This window comes from Equus caballus, chromosome 9 (genome assembly GCF_041296265.1).
Source record: "Equus caballus isolate H_3958 breed thoroughbred chromosome 9, TB-T2T, whole genome shotgun sequence".
Classification (NCBI taxonomy): Eukaryota; Metazoa; Chordata; class Mammalia; order Perissodactyla; family Equidae; genus Equus; species Equus caballus.
Window position 1 is genome coordinate 92,383,088 of NC_091692.1, and position 17,601 is coordinate 92,400,688.

The following is a 17,601-nucleotide window of genomic DNA, read 5'->3' on the forward strand; positions in this document are numbered from 1 at the left end:
GCATTATAGTAAATGCTTTGCTAACAGTGGTGAACAAAATTAAGTCCTTGCTCTCTTAGAGCTCCCAGCTCTTTTGCTTAGGATTCTACACCGGACTCTGAGTTTAATTAGCCACATAAATATAAATCACTTAACCTCTGTGTATCACAGATTCCTTATCTTTAAAATGGGATAAGAAGGGATAAAATTAGCTGCTGTTTATATCTTACAGAGACATGATAAGGATAAAATCAGATGTAAGTATGAAGACTGTCTCTATAGTGTAGTATCTAATTCCCAGTTGCTGGTGCTGTGGGGAGGGACTGAATCACGTAGTGTATGAGCATAAGTGTGCATTTTCAGGGGCTGCAGCATGAGTGAGTAGGGGGAGGTTAATTGTGGGAAAAGTGCTGCGGGAACCTGGGATCAGTTCAACTCTGCAGGTAATTAGGGAAGAGGTCATCAGTACTGACTGCCATCCTTACCCCCAGCAGAGTCTGCTCCAGACAGAGGGGAGGGCCTTCTCTCTAACCCGAACGGCCCAGCTGGCGGCTTGGCTCCTCTCATCCCCTGGGTGGGAGTGGGCAATGATGAGGCTAATCAGCCTCTGTGTGATTACTGAGCCTTTACAGGGAGATGGGCACTGCCCTAGGTCTGTATCGCGCCTGAAACGTGGTTAATCCACGCTGGCCTATGGACCCTGAGGGAGAGGCCCCTGTTCTCAAAACGTTTCCAATCTGTCAGGGTAGATCAGGGCCGGGGGAGGCCGAAGGCTGCAATTGCCACATAAATAATTTAAAAACATTTCAAAGCTAAATAATGTTAGATTTATTTACCAGGGTCACACATTTACCCACAATATACTCAAATGTGCAAAGTTTATTTATTTTATTTTTTTTTAAAGATCATTTCATCTCTCTCCTGCTCTTTCTTTTTTTTCTTTTTTTGTTTTGATTGACACCTGAGCTAACAACTGTTGCCAATCTTTTTTTTCTCCTTTCTGCTTTTTCTCCCCAAATCCCCCAAGTACATAGTTGTATATTTTAGTTGTGGGTCCTTCTAGTTGTGGCACATGGGACACCGCCTCAGTGTGGCCTGATGAGTGGTGCCATGTCCGCGCCCAGGATCCGAACCAGTGAAACCCTGGGCGGCCGCAGTGGAGCACACGAACTTAACCACTTGGCCACGGGGCCGGCCCCAAAGTCTTTTTATCTTTTCTGTAATCTGATTTTCTTCAAAATCCTCATCCTTCTTAGTGGTAGAGAAAAACTCAGATTGTGTCTTTTTTGCTAAAATGTATCAAAGTGAATCATCTAAGCATTCTTTTAGTAATAGTCTCTCAGATTTCCATGCCCATCTTTCTCCTTCTCCTGATGGTTGTGTGCCCTAATGGATCCAAGAAAGAAGAAGGTTTCTCATCCATCATGCCTCCTCTGGATCCAGCTGTCGTCTCATCGGCAATACCTGGCCTGATCTTCTTTCTGGACTGGTGGTAGGAGAGCTATTCTTCTTGGCCCTTTGCAGCAATGTTCTAACACCTAGGACTGGAGTCCGTGACACCACCCTTTTGCTGGTCTTGAAGTCGCTTTACACTGCAGCCTCTTCACTTTAACCTTGGGCCTCTGCTGGCTATCAGCCTTCTGGCACCTCCCCATTCCTCCCAGCAGTGTGCAGGACCCTGATTTATGTGCACATTTTGGAGTCATGCCAGATATCCAGCAAGTGGCGTCAGCTGGATTCCTGCAGTCTTCCCCTTCATGCCATTGTTCCCACACCCCACTGGGCACGATGCCCAGGTAAAGCTGGGAATTCTCCCAGAGGACATCAAGGAAAGCAGGTGGAGGAAGGGAAGGGGTGAAGATCCCAGCCGCTGAATTTCTTGCTCTCCTGTGTCTCTTTTCCCCATCACTCTATTCCCTGGGGTTGGGAAATGTCAATTTTTCTTTTTCTTTTCCTTTCTAAACAAAACATCTCCTAACATTTGGGAAATAAATTTAATCAGGCTGAATTTGAAAAATTATATAATCATTATACTCTTTGGGGGGTAAATGAAACCTGGAAAAAAAAATGAATGGTTCAACATTATCAGGATAGTATTTTGGTGGAGGCAAGACTTGTTATTTTGAAGAAAAGGCTAAGATCTGGATTGGTGGTGGTTTGAAGGCTCTACACAGCCCCAGAGGAGAGTATATCAGACAGCAACAGGAGAAAAGGAACTGGGATCAGAAGAGAGACCGGCATTGAGTATGGAATATTCAATATATTTCAAGGAAGTGATATAGACCTACATGAAATCAGACCCTCGAGCCCTCCAAGCTGAGTGACTCTGAGCAGTTCTTAACCTCTCTGAGCTTCATGCCAACACTACAGTAATACCTATCCCTTAAGATTGCTGTAGAATTGCATAAAGCACAAGTCCTGGTCCACAGAATGTTTTGTCTTCCCTTTGCTTTTCCTAGTAATACATGGACAATGTTATAGGGATGGATAAAGGAATGATTATGAGAAGTCACTAACAAGAGCTATTCACTTGCCCCCTCTTGTAACATCTACAAAATTAACGCTGCCTTTTCACAAGTACCTGGTCTGGCATAGAAATCAGGGGCTTAAGGAAGCTGGCAATTTCCATGCAAGGTTCTTGTCAACTTCTCTCAGCATACTAAGTACACTTCTGAAAATTATTCCCAGTGAACATCTTTTCCGTGTTCAAGTTGCTAATTGTGGGCTTATCCTGAAAAGCAAGTCAAGGGCATTCATTAATGATATTTCAACTGCATAAGCATCCTGATGGCATGTGCCAAATCAATTAGACAAGTATATTGGCAATACTTTGCCTGGGGAGGCTACCGCGTCTTTTGGGAAAGAACATGTGGCTTGTGTGACTGCATTCTGACCCTATCCCGGGCACGACTTCTAGACCTTCACTTCCTGGCCTATACACTATGGGCATGCGTCCCATCCCCTCTATTTTCTGATGGCATTGCAAAACTTAAAGGAAAAGTACGTGAACCTAATTGGTGAAGTTTACAAATTTCTGCATAAATATTTGAGATACCTAACACATACCTAATGCATTCTCCATAAAAGATCCTTTTAATACTGAAGATACTGTTGTTGTTGGTGGTGCTCTAGAGTCAGTTCCAACACCTAGCTCCCCTGTGTACAGCACAGTGGAGCCCTGCCTGGTCTTTTTTTGCACCATCCTTTCCCCTTTGGCTCTAATATCAGACAACTCTCCACTGATGTTCACAGGGTTTTCATGGCCAATTTTTTCGGAAGAGGGTGGCCAGGTCCTTCTTTCTAGTCTGTCTTAATCTGGAAGCTCCGCTGAAACCTGTCCAGCATGGGTGACCCTGCTGGTGTTTGAAATATGGTGGCACAGCTTTCAGCATCACAGCACACAGCCACCATAGTATGACAAGCAACAAACGGATGGTGTGGTTCCCTGACCAGGACATGAACCCAGGCCGTGGCGATGAGTGTACTGAATCTTAACCACCAGACCACCAACTAAAGATATTACTTAACATTTATTAGATATTTATTATCAACCATACACATACTTACATTTTTAAAAAACAATTGCATTGTTCTTTTGTAAAAAGGAAAGGGGATGAGTAACAAGATTACACATGGGACGACTGGATAGGAAGCAAAATTCATTGATGTCTTTACAGGGGTGTAGGCTATTGGAGATGTGTTGGGGGAGCATGGGCACTGGAGGAGTTGGCAGAGGGGAGAGAAATCAAAGGGATGTTTAGCACTTTCTATGATGAGAAAGCACCAAAAATATGGAGGAGGGTCATCCAAAGCCAGCTGAGGGGTCAAGTTGTGTTTCCAGAAGTGGTGATAAAAGAATTTTAAAAGGAGAGTTGGAATTACTTGAGCAGAGAAAGGTAGGTGTTCAATTCTGGGAACACACATCTGAGGCAGGAAACCCTGAGTGCCAAGCCAGGAAATTATATGGAAGCTACAAGGAACTGGAGGAGGTTGTTATTGCATGAGACAGCTTGATCCGCAGCTACAACGTGAGTGGAGAAGCAGGGATGGACAGGGAGGTAGAAGGCTTTATCCGAACTGGAATGAGGTCTGAAGAGGGGCCCGAATGGTGTGTCCAGTTGGACTCCCACATCGTGCTCAACCTCTCTGACTTTGTTCTAATTTTACAGGGCAGGAAATCCATCAGCAGCTATTTCAAGGCCCATGCAATTCTGCTTTCTGTCCCTGCTGCCGGAACTGTCACAATCCCACTATGAAACCTTATTTGTTATATTCACAGCTCTTTTTTTACTTAGGGCACTACTGACTGCTCAAGAAAAGTAATGACTAAAAAGCACCTTCTCCCTAAACTCTCTTGTCAATAGAAGAGGAAAAAAAATTGAAAGAAAGAAAAAATACCTGCCTGGCATAGGTATTGTAAATGGAGCCATCAAAACCCCCTCTGGGTTTTTATGATAAATACACACACACCAGGCAGGTATTTTGGTGAGAAACTATTTCTATTTTAATGCAAAAAAGACAGACCAATACATCAGCCTCCTGCCTCTTAATTCTCACAATGTGTTGCCTCCTTTTACCCACCCTTCTCTTTGCTATAGGACAAACTCTTTAAATGTGTTAATGACACGCAATTGGACCAAGTCAAGCCTCAATTCAGGGTACAACCCTACAGGGTGGTTCCCCTATAACACCCAGAATCAGCTGAAGTCAACAATGAAAAAACACGGCCATCCCACTCTCTGATCGCCTCACAACTTTATAAAAGCTGATAAGCCCCATAGCAAAGATTATTTCTGCCCCCTACCCCAAGAAGCTCTAAACATGTCTTCCCAAGTCCCTTATTTGGAAATCACAAAGAATAGAGTCTTGACATGATGATTCCTCTTGGAATTCCTAGGATTTCCTGAGTTTGAATCCACAATTAATTAATGATTTATTTCCTGAAAAAGACAAATTCCACCAAAGTTATTGGGAGGTATATGATAGAAAAAGCTAGAGGCAAAAGGTTACTATAGTAGGTAAAACACTTTCTACTGGTCACTTTATTTAGTCTGAGGACAAAACTGGAAAGAAGTAGGGGAAAGGGACATTGCATATGACCTCCTTTTGTACTGTTGCATCCTTTCGCTTTACGGCAAAATGGATGCCCATAGGTGGCAGAGTAGGCCTGAGCAGAAGGATTTACAATGAAAGACATTCGAGATATCCAGGACTGATTCTATCTTTGTTTAAAATTTTGATATTTTGTTCCTCATGCATTTTTTTCCATTAATTTTAATTTTTAAAAATATTGCATTCTAGCATATTTATCTTGACTGCTGGTTTTTGGCTTCCCCTTAAACTTTGCACCTGAGGCAAGATCCTCCCTCATCTCACTGTCCTCCCAACCATGCCACTAAGCTGGCTCATTTTTGACTCCAGCAAGAACATTTTCAGTAGAGAAGAGGGGACAAAAGCAAGACTTCAGAGGCTTAGGTATCAATGGAAGGGATTGGAGAAATAGGACCATACAGTGTAGGTTACATTTTTGAGAGGTCTTGAGGTTTAAAGGAAAAGATGAGGCAATTGAGGCAAAGGGATCTGCAAGATCACCAGAAAATCAAAATGAGGAGTCACTTTCATAACATCGCATAACTTAGGCTACCATTGCACCCTAAGTTCTACCGCCCTAAGAAAAGTGGCAGAGCTGTTTTCTCCCTCATCTGCCCCAACTATTGGGCTGAAGCAAGTGTCTGTCTTTCTGTTTTAAGACAGGCACAGAGCAACTTCCCAGAAAAATCATGCCATGGTCACACAAAGGTGGTAGTGTCCTTGCTGAGACACAAGGACTCTTCCAAGTGGCAGGGAGTCGCTTTTCCCCAAAGCAATGCAAATGGAGCACAGAGTCCCTCTGCTGTCCAAAGCCCCAGTGTTCATTTCTCAGATGGCTTTTGAGGCAAATGGTCAACTCGTGCACTCCTATGTCTTCATGATTATGCACGAGTTGATGATGTCTATATCTGTATGTCCAATGAGATCTCCCTCCTGAAACTTAATTCTTCCCTGCCAGACACCTCATGGACATGTCCACTTATATGCCACACACCCCTCCATCTCAACATGGTCATGCCTAAGGTATCACCTATATTCCCATTGAAGTGATGACACGTATGATCACATGTCAGTATAGGAAGAAAGAGGCTAATTGTTCATCAATTCTATTTTTCTTTCTTCCTGAGTACAGTTTGACTACCATTGCCAAACTCCCTCACAGTTTCGTGTGAATATGTAACGATTCTGGCTAGTGAAATGTGCCCAGAAGTGATATACTCTGCTTCCATGCCCGGCTTATTAAAAAACAATGACAGCAAAAACTGCATAATTCTCTACCTTCTCTCTTCTACCAAGCATTGATCAAAATGCAGAAGATTCACAGAGGATCCCGAGGCCCCTGGGGACCGTGGAGCCACACGATGCAGTGAACCTGGACTCTCAATCACCGTATTGGAAAGCAGCCCCCAATCCTTCATGTTGTAGTGCGAAAAAGTGAAGCTTATCTTTTGTTAAGTCTACAGTTTTAGGAGTTCATTGTTCCAACAGTTAGCACACTTAATACATAGTATAAATGGGAACTGCATGTTCAATTGAAGAATTGAAAGTTACTCTCAGATTCTGTCTTTTCTTAACCCTCGACATTTAATTAATTCTCTTAGCTCTGTAACATCCATTCACTTTCTCTTTCCATTTCACTTATCAATTTATTTTACTATCATATCTTCTCTAGATTATTTCAATAGTCTCCTAACTGGCATCATTGTCCACAGAAGCACTGTCCGATAAGGATGTAATGTAAACCACATAGATTTTAAATTTTGTAGTACTCATAGTTTTTAAAAAGTAAAAAAGTAAAATTAATTTAAATAATATATTTTATTTTACCCCTTATATATAAAATATTATTTCAATCTTTAATCAATATAAAGATATTCATGAGACAATTTATATTTTTGTACCAAGTCTTTAAAATTTGGTATATATTTTATGCTTACAGTACATCAGTTCAGACTGGACGCATTTCAAGAACTCGATGGCCACAAAAGACTACTAGTTATATGAGTCCTGCTAGACAGCACAGGTGCATACTTGTGTTCTCCTCTGAACAACTATCTACACTATAGTTAGAAAGTAGAACTTAATGACGACACTCCCTGCCTCTAGGATTAAAAAGACTTTGCCAACCAGGCCTCCATCAACTCTACCCGAAACCATCCCAAACAGATGTTACAAAAACATCAATGCACTTGCTAAGCAAATGCACATTCCAGATGGGCCTCTGTTCTGTTTTACCTTCTTTCACACTTCTAGAAGGGATTGCATAGAGGATTATTATCCAGCAAATTTTGTATCTCTAGTTTTCTCAGTCACGACTTTTTCCTTGTGGGCAATTCCTGGTCAATTTCTAATCCTTCTCATGTGAAAATCTTTGCCTCCTGTCTACTGCATATATAAATCCCCATCCTAGAACACATATCCATTCCCACACACCCTTCACATGGTATTAGGTAGTATATCTTTTTGTTCAAGAAATAGAATACTTGACTTAACATGGTTTAAATAATAGTGCATTTTTATCTCACATGACAGGGATGTCTGAAATTTTAGGACCAGTAAATTCAACAGTTCAGGGATGATGCCAGCACTGTAGGTTAACATCTTTGAAATTCCTTTTTCTTTCCCCTCATTGTCAATAGGTGGTTACCACAGCATCAAATATCACATTCTTAGACAACAGCATCTAAGTGTAAGAAGAGATGACAAGGTTAATTCCTTTTTATTAGGAGAGAAACATTCTCCAGAACCACTCCTCAGGCATTTCCTCAAGTGTCTGTCAGACATGTGTCACATACCTGTGAACTAGCTGCAAGGGAGGCTAGTAAGGCAAACATATAGCATTTCAACCCTATGGTGGGAGGTGAGAACTGCAGATATGGAGGAATAGGAGAAACCTGTTGAGTTGTCAGCCAACAAAGCCATCTCAGATATTCTTAAGCTTTTTCTGGTCACTCAAGGTTCTAATCAGATATTATCACCTCTGAACTCTCCATGATACCCCGTTTCCCAGGTGGGACTCATGCCACTCACCTTTGCTTTCATCATGCTCTGTGCTTGTCATCACTGTACCCCTTATGATGTTGTGCTGAAATTGCCTGATTTTATGTCTGTTTCTGCTGATAAAGGGTGAGCTCCTTGAAGGCAATGAAATTGTCTGGCTCATTATTATATAATCACCACCTGGTATACTACTTGGAATATAATGGATATTAAAAAATAGATAGTATTTAATTGAATGTTTTTATGATACATTTCACTTCTAATTTGACAGTATTTGGATTTCATACTGAGGGATAATTTGTCTATAAGTTTTGATTTTCCCAACCTGGCTTTTTAACAAAAATACTCTGAAAGTCAAGGAATAATTTGTTCCAGGTCCCTGCATTTAATCATTTCATTAGTCTAACTAAAGAGATAAATTAACTGAGGTCTCCGAGAGAGACTTGCTTGAGTAGTTTGGGCTCACTGCAGGAAAGAAACCACTCAAGTATTTTAAACAGAACGTGAATTAATACAAGGAATTAAATGCTTATGGAATCTTGGAAGGACTAGAGGAGCAAGAGTCAGGGACTAGCAACTGCTGAGGTTAGCATCCACTCCATCACAGGGTATGGGGGACTGGGGAATCGGAGAGTGCTGACACACAGCTGCCATTGCCACTACTGCAACTGTTTCTTGACAATCACATGACCATGACTTGACGGGTCAGCAGAAACAGTCGCAGGAAGATGGCCTCCTCCTCCCTCCTCTCTTCTAAATCACGTAAGTGCGTGTAATTGGCAGAACCAAATTTGCATCCAGAAGCCTAGTTACTATTGAACCAAGAAATGCTGACCTTTGCTTTCCAGCCTTGTTATACAAAGAACCACAGAGGAAGATGGGAGAGTGGATGCTGAATGTCAATTGACCATATCCGATGTCCATACCTAGAGTTATTCATCTAGTAATTGGTAGAGAAGGAACTCATCTTCTAGCCTACAGACACACATAACATTGACAACATCCAATAAACTAGCACTGTGGGAGCTCTCAATTATCGTGACAGAGCAGAAAGATATTTGGGGTAGAAAAACCTCACAATCAAACCAGTCTCAGTTTATCCATGTAGAGATATTCTTGGCCCACAAGTATTTGCTTTTCTTTTTCTGGTTAGTGGCTTTGCTACCCAGAAGGGATGATCACAACACACATATATGTAGTCAGAAACTTTAAAGTTGGAAGCCACAGTCTCTTTATGACTACTAAGCAAGGTTGGGAAATGGGCATAAAAAAAATCCAACTGACTTTTTTGGATTTAAAAAGGCATTTATGTTAATTTAGCATTCTAGAAATTAAAGCATAAGGAGGGAAATGAAAACCACACCTTCTAACAAACATATGATAAGCCCTCATGAAAACCTGGGGTGATACAGCCACCACGCTTATATCATCTGCTTAGATTTCCACCTGCAGATGATGTCTAGACTAGAGGAAGTTTTCATGGTAAGTCTTACCCAGCTCTGAAGTCCTGCCACCATGAGCTGTGACCAACGAGGTGGCAGGATGCCTTCGGGCACCAAGAGTCCAAACAGACATCATAATTGAGAACCCAGAGGTGATATCTCAGACTGCTCTGACATTCTGTCCATTGCCTGAAGTCATAAGTCTGTCAGCAAGTCCTTCTGACTCTCTTTTGAAATGCTCATGTCTTAGATACCTTCTGACATATCTAAGTTTGTACCTGGCTTGTTCTATGCATTTACTTGGTTACTAATTAAAAATTAGACAATTTAGTACAGAAAATGAGATCTTACTAGACAATATATTCTCTATATCGATTCCAGAGATTTCTCCTTAAAGGAGAGGTCTACAATTTCAATATTTCGTCCATTATGATGACCCACAAACTATTCCAGGGGCAAGAGTTTTAAAAATAAATAAAGCTTCTGCCCTGAAGAAATTCACAGTCCAATGAGGAGATGGCATATAGTAGTTAAACAGACAGAATATGGATGCACAGACCAAATGTCTACTTAGTAGCTATGTGGCCTAAGCAAGTTAATTAATCTTTGTCTACCTCAGTTTCTCCATCTATAAAATGAGGATAATAATAATAATAATAATACCCACTGTTCCAGGTTTGTGGGAGAACTAGGTAATTTACTGTGTGTAAAATTGCTTGGAACCATGACAGTCACAGGGAATATTAGCTTTTGGTAACCAGAATGTAATAACTGACTTTGATGATTGTTATGAGAGAATATAAAACCACACTAGAGGTATTATATTTAATCAATTTGAATTTCTCTAATATTTTTCCCTTAAACTGGAAAGTAAAATGGTTTATTTTCATCAGTGCCATTATTTCTTTTGAAAAAATTCTGTTAGTTGCACATGTCTACATGCCTGGCATGGATGAAATGAGTTTGCATGTGTTACCTTTTTAATGTTGTCCACACGACAATATTAGAAGTAAGTTATCCCTCATTCTAAACTTAGAAGACTAAATCTTAAGTTGTTAAAACTAGACAGAAAGCAATGTAACTTAGTGTTTATGATTACATTCTCTGCAAAGAGGAGACAAACAGGACAATCTTAGCTCCAAAACTTGTCTGTATTACTTTAGGCAGGATTTTGGCTTCCCTGTGCTTCAGTTATGTCACCGGCTAAATCTCAATAAAAATGACACATCACTCACGGAAGTGCTACAAGCACAAGACGAGTAGATTTACGCCTTTTCTCAGAAGAGTCCTGGTGCTGAGTCAGCACTCTAATGCCAGTTATTGTTATCGTAAAACTTGCTAAAGGCCTCAACGTTTACGTGTGACAGAGCTGGGATTTGAACCCGGGTCGATCTCATTCCTGTGCTCATATTCTATTTACAACACTATATATGCACTTTTCCAACAGTGTTGTGTTGTTTGATGGGGAGGGTAAATAGCAACACAACCAGGCCAAATGTGCATTCAGCTGTGTGGCTTAGACGAACTGTACTGTTCCAAATTTAAGAAGATCAGAAACTTGGAGGGTCCTCAGGAAGCCAGGCCCCTCCAACTAGATGCTGTCATTCGCTAGACCATCTGCTAAATAGATACAGATATAGGGAATGCCAATTAGAAAATGAATTTTAAATTAACGGCTGTAAAAACATGCTTAAGAAATGTCTATCAAGTCAGTAAATCAGGATTGAGGATACTGTCTGAATTGTGTGAATTTGCTATTTCTAAAATTTCACTCTCTTTAATGAGTAGTTTGTTAACTCAGGATTTTAATTTTTCCTTCAGTCAAATTTCTACCTTTTTAGGATAATTCTTATTCTATCTAAGTTGTCAAATATATTGTCAGGATATTTTCATGGAATTCTTTTATTGGTTTAAATTTCAATTCTACAAATAATTATTTCCTTTTCTTTATTCCTAATATGTGTTATTAAGGGTTTATTGAAACATACATAAAGAAAACAAAAAGATGTTCAAATATAGACCTCAAAGCATTATTGAAATTGAGAACGAAGGAGTTAAAATTTCCCTGGGTTAGGGTGAAACCATGCCTTGTACCCACAAGCTTAATATGGGAAACGAAGTAACCAAAGTTTCTGAGCTCGCCTTGCAGAACAGCAGGCGGATGCTGATAAGAGAGCAGCTTGCTGACCCCCCTCCCTCACCTGACTAAGCTTCACGCAGGAGCACTGAGAAGCTAAAATGACTGACTGTAAACTTTACAAGTCAGACTAAAAATGCATCACATAAGACACATAGAATCCCCCCGAATTTGCACATGTGATCCTTGAAGAAATATGAAACTCAGTCATGCCTGCACAGAAGACTTTTAAAACTTCAGCCCTCAAGGCCACATACTCTCCCTCCTCTACCTAAAACCCCAGATAAAAACCCCTATGTTTGTCCGTTCGAGGAGGTGGATCTCAGTTTTAACTCCCATCTCCTCGTCTGGTGCCTTTCGATAATAAATCTCTTTCCTTGCCGCAAGCTTGGTGTTCCAGTTCCTGGCCTTCCTGTGCAGCAGGTAAATAAACCTTTATTTGTGTTCAGTAAGATTATCACAAAGTCAACACACCTGGTGACTGGCATTGAATTGAAAAATGGAGCATTACCAACACCCAGGAGATTGTCTCATGCTTTCTCCCAATAACTAGCTTTTCTCTCCTCCTCAAGATAACCATTATCTTGAATTTTAACACCAAAATTAGTGTTGCGTTTTTTTTTACCTTTATGTAAATGGAATTGCACATCACTTTGTATTGCCATTGTATATGTATATTTTTAATTTCAGCTATTTTTTGAGTGTTTTGTGGCAAATCTCTGTGGTTTTAATTTACATTTTCTTGAAGATGCAATGTTTGCTGGCCCTTTGGATATCCTCTTTTGATAAGTACTTGTTTATGTCTTCACCTTCCCCCCCTTTTTTCTTTTTTTGCTGAGGAAGATTCACCCTGAGCAAACATCTTTTGCCAATCTTTTTTTGTACATGAGCTGACACCAAAGGATGGCCACTGACAGATGAGTAGTGTAGGTCCACGCCCAGGAACTGAACCCAGGCTGCCAAAGCAGAGCACATCGAACTTAACCACCAGGCCACCAGGACTGGCCCTGCACCTTCTTCCCATTTTTAATTGGGTTCAAGGTTGTTTTTCTTATTAATTTGTAGGCGTTCCTTATATGCATTCTGGTTATGAGACTTTTGCTTTCTGTATGTGTCCATCCCCACTTTGTGGCTTTACTCTTCACTTCTTTAATAACATATTTGGTGAATAGAAGTTCTTTATTTTAGTAGAGCTACTTTATTAATGTTTTTCTTGTGGTTAATAATTTTCTCTATGGCTTAAATCTTTTCTGATGTTATTGTCTAAAAGATATGCTACATTATCTTTCACAGTTATATCTAGAATCAGGCTAAAATTCATAATTATTTTTAGTATGAGGTAGGGTCTATTGTAATACTTTTCAATGTCTACATGCAGTTGGTTCCACAAAAAGTGTGGAAAGAGCTGTCCTTTCCCACTCTTCTGTAACCCCACGCATTCTAAGTGGGACTAATTTTCAGTTTTCTCATCTGTTACCTTTATTTAGCATTCTATGTGTGTGCTGATACCACACCATCCTATTTACTATAGCCTCCTCATGAGTCTTCATACTGAGAAGAATAAAACCTCCCCTTCTGTCATTCTTCAATTTTGTCTGGGCTGTTCTTAGCTTTTGCATTTCCACATACATTCTAAAATTTAGTAGCAAAGACATCTGGACATGGGATTTTTTTGTGGAGAGATTTTATACTAGAGATTAACATTTCTTTAAGAGGTATAAGACTATTTAAACTCTCTTTTTTTCTATCAGTGTTTGTATGTTTTCTGTGAATGTCTATTTTACCTAAATATCCACATTTCTTTACATAAAGTTACTCATCATATTATCTAATATTTTTATTGATATCTAATTGATCTGTAGTAACATGGTTTTTTCATTTCTGAGATTTATCTGTTCATTTCATTTTTTTCTTTAGTTTTGGCATGGATTTATTATGTTTTAGGACAATTTCACATAAAATAAATTACACAAATCTAAAATATTCAATTCACTGAATTTTGACAGTTTTATTCACCGTTGAAACCACTACCCCCCAAAACAGATAATATTTTCTTTATTCCAGAGCGTTCCCTCATACTACTTTCTCTCACAATAAAAGAATTGCCTGGCTCATGAATAGCCCTGAAGTTAAGAAATCTTGAAATACGTAAATACATTTATAGAAAACATATATATGACATCATATTTAAGGGTGAAAACTTTAGATACTTTTCCCGTAAGACTGAGAATAAGGCAAGATTTCTGCTTTTACTACTTCCATTTAATATTGTATTGGAGGTTCCAGGTATTTCAATAGGCAAGCAAAATAAATAAAGGTTATAAATATTCAAAAGAAGGAGAGAAAATTGATTTTATCTTCACAGAACATTACAGTATAGATAGAAAATCATAAGGAAACTACAAAAAAGCTCATAGAACTTATAAGAGAATTTCACCAGGTTGTGACATACAAATTCGAAGAAGAAAAAGCAATTGTATTTCTATATATTAGTAACAAGCAATTTTAAAAAGAAATTAAAAAAAAAGTCACCAGGTCTAATTGTATGTGAAGAAGTGAAATATGTAGGGATAAATTTAAAAAAAAAAAGTGCAGGACCTGTACTCTGAAAACCACAAAATACTACAGAGAGAAAATAAAAAGGAAAATTTAAGTCAAGATGTGTACAATGTTTATGGATTGGAAGACCCAAAAGTTCAACCTACCAATTTTCTCTTATTAATTTATAGATTCAAATCAATCCCAATCAAAACACCAGCAGCCCTTCTTGCGGAAAAGACAAGCTTATTTAACATGTTTATGACAATTCCAAATATCTGGAGCAGCCAAAACAATTTTGGATAAGGCTATCAAAATTGAATCACAGGATTTGATTTTTAGACTAACAGGCAAAGTTTATGAGCTATATCCATATTTTTTTGCTGCTTTCTGTTTTTTATATATTTCTCTAATTTCCTAAATTGAGCACATATTTATTTCATTGTAAAAAGCAAGTTACAACAACCTAAAAACAAACAAAGTAAAAATACTGATGGCTGATCCACCGTATAAGGACATCACATGTAGAGACGATTCCCAGATACCTCTCACAGTTCAATCCTAATCGAGGGTCCGAATTGTTCCTTAATGCCCCATCACTAAAAACAATGACCACATTCTCAGATTCTCTCCCAGGAGCTAAGCGCCCACGACTCTGGGTTATCTATGTTTGGCTCAGTGGTGTGGGTGGTCCAAGTTTGCAAAGAGCTTGATGCTGAGTCTCTGCCCTTTTTCCCTTTCTAGTATCTCTTCTATCTAGAGGTCTCTGCTCTCCCTGTATTTTCCTCTCTTCCACAGTCCTGCTTCGTCTCTTCCTTACTCTCCTCTCCAACTTTATCTAACCAGTGGGATCAATATAATTTGATCAGCAAGCAAAAATCAGCATCTTTCTCCCCATTTCTCTGCAATTTTGTTTCTGCTCAAAGGGGCTCAGACAGTGCCCCCAGAGAACCTGTGAAAAGACAGCAGGAGCAGACAGGAACTGAAAGACTGAGAAAACAAACACAGGCATAATTTTAGATATAAATCTGCCCCCAAACCAGAACAAAAACCTGGAAGGAAAATGATTGCATGGGTAGTAAACCTCGCAGATACTCTCTCTGTTTGTAATTCTATGATCCTGTGAATCACGGCAGTGGCATTGGAGCTACATCTTGAAAGATATTATTCACAGTGTACAGTAAAATGAAGAAAAAAGTCATAAAATGCCACATAGGTAAATAACCTCAAAATTTCAAAAGAGGAATAAGAAAAACTGACATAACACCTGAAATTTTCAAAGATGAAATAGTGACACTGTTCATTTGTTTCTGTCTTTGTTGTTTATATTTCAACTCAAGGAAAGAGAAAAATCCACCCTGTTTCAAAAATATAAATAAAAAAATCTATTGTTCAGGGTCAAAGTGACCACGGTGTCTTTGAAAAAGAAACTCAGTCTCTCAGATTTCTCTTTTTTATATTGATTCCCTCCCCCTTTTCCCACAGAGGTGACATTTTATAATTCATCTACTTTATGGACATTTTGAGACTCTTTAAAGCTTTGGATTTACCTTGAGTTTCTTTTTATTCAGTTTCCAATGATGGAGGTGACAGAAGATTGAAGATATTTTAAATCAAATAATTTAATATGTAGGAAGTTAGGCTTTCCTGTTTGAGCACAGAATTCCATTTAGCTTTCCCAGTATACATTCTAGATCCTGCTTAAGACAAAAAAACAAACAAACAAACAAAACCCCTCAAATGTTATAGGGTCCTTTGTTGTGTGCTAAAATTTGTGCTGGCTTTTTTCCTTACTTCCTCTCAGTTAATCCTCCCAAGAGTTCCAGGAGGTAAGCCTTCTTATCCTTATTTTACCGAACCAAATATTTGGAATGATTTCTTTATGACATAGGTGAAAGATGTAGAAAAGAGTAAACCCAGAAAATCTTAGGAATAATCCGTGTAAAAGTTTTGTTCAAAATGTATTCATTGTAAAATTATGTATAAATATGGTAAATGTGGTTATTATGTGGCAATATTTAGAAGTTATCTAGAAAGTCCACCCTCCCATTAGATTCCTCCTACCTGTTATGAAAGTCGTGTGACTTTTACCCAAATGAAATGTTTTTTAGTGAGGAAAGGGGAACAATAAGATTTTATCAGCTTAAAGTTGTTTATCAGATTCATTCATTCAAAAAATATGAAGTAACCTCCCCAATCATATTCAGATCATCCCTTGGAAGGATCATATGTTTAACAGGCATTTAGCTCTCATCTGTTCTCAATAGAACAGCTAGCAAGATCCTTTAAGTCATTAGTCAGGTGTGTTAGTCAGGATTCTTTGGAGAAATAGAACTGACATATAAAGAGATTTATTATGAGGAAATGGCTCACGGGACTATGGAGACTGAGGAGTCACATGATCTGCTGTCTGCAAGCTGGAAACCCTGGAAAGCCCCAGTGGTTGCAGCTCCAGTTCAAGTCCAAAGGCCTGAGAACCAGGAGCCCCGATGGTGTGAGTCCCAGTCTGAGGGCAAGAGAAGATCAATGTCCCAGCTCAACAAGTTGGGCAGGAAGCAAATTATCCCTTCCTCCACCTCACTGTTGTATTCAGACCCTTCTAAACAGGTTGGAAGATGCCCACAGACACTGGGGAGGGCCATCTGCTCTACTCAGTCTATCAATTCAAAGCTAATGTCATCTGGAAACACCCTCACAGCAGTACCCAGAATAATGTTTAACCAAATATCTGGGAATCATGGGGCCCAGTCAAGTTGACAGATAAAATTAACCATCACATCAGGCCATATTTTTCTTCTGTTGAAAATCCTCCAATGGCTTTCGATCCATCAGAAATGAGTCTGGCCCCCTGCAAAGGGCTACACCATGGAGCTACTAGCTGTGCCTCAGGTCTCCCCACAGAACCCTTGCTGTCACTCCCACGTGTCCTGACTCCCCTTGGCTCACACGTTCCAGCCCCTGCTTCCAGGTCTTTGCTCCTGCACTTTCTTCTTCCTTCAGGTCCCTCAGGGCTTGCTCCCTCACCTCCTTCAGGCTTTGACCAAAGTGTCACACTCCCAGTGAACCTGCCCTTGACTCTCCAATTTAGAGTTTCTGCCTTTCTCAACACTCTCTCTCCCTTTCCCACTTTATTTTCCCATTAGCATTGATCACCATTTTATATTTTTTATTTTGTGAGTGTTTGCCCAAAGTAGAGTGTAAGCTCTAGGACTGCAAGGCAGGCATGGGCTCTGCCCACAGTGGTGCCACATTCTTTCAAGGAAAGTGTACAATTAGGCTGCAATGACGAGGAGATAGCTGCTATGGCATGAGAAGTATGTGGTGCTAGGGAAACCCATGAAAGGGATCACTAGTTCATACTTGTTTAGTGAGGTAATCGAGTATCTTAGAATAGTTACCATTATTCACTGTCTC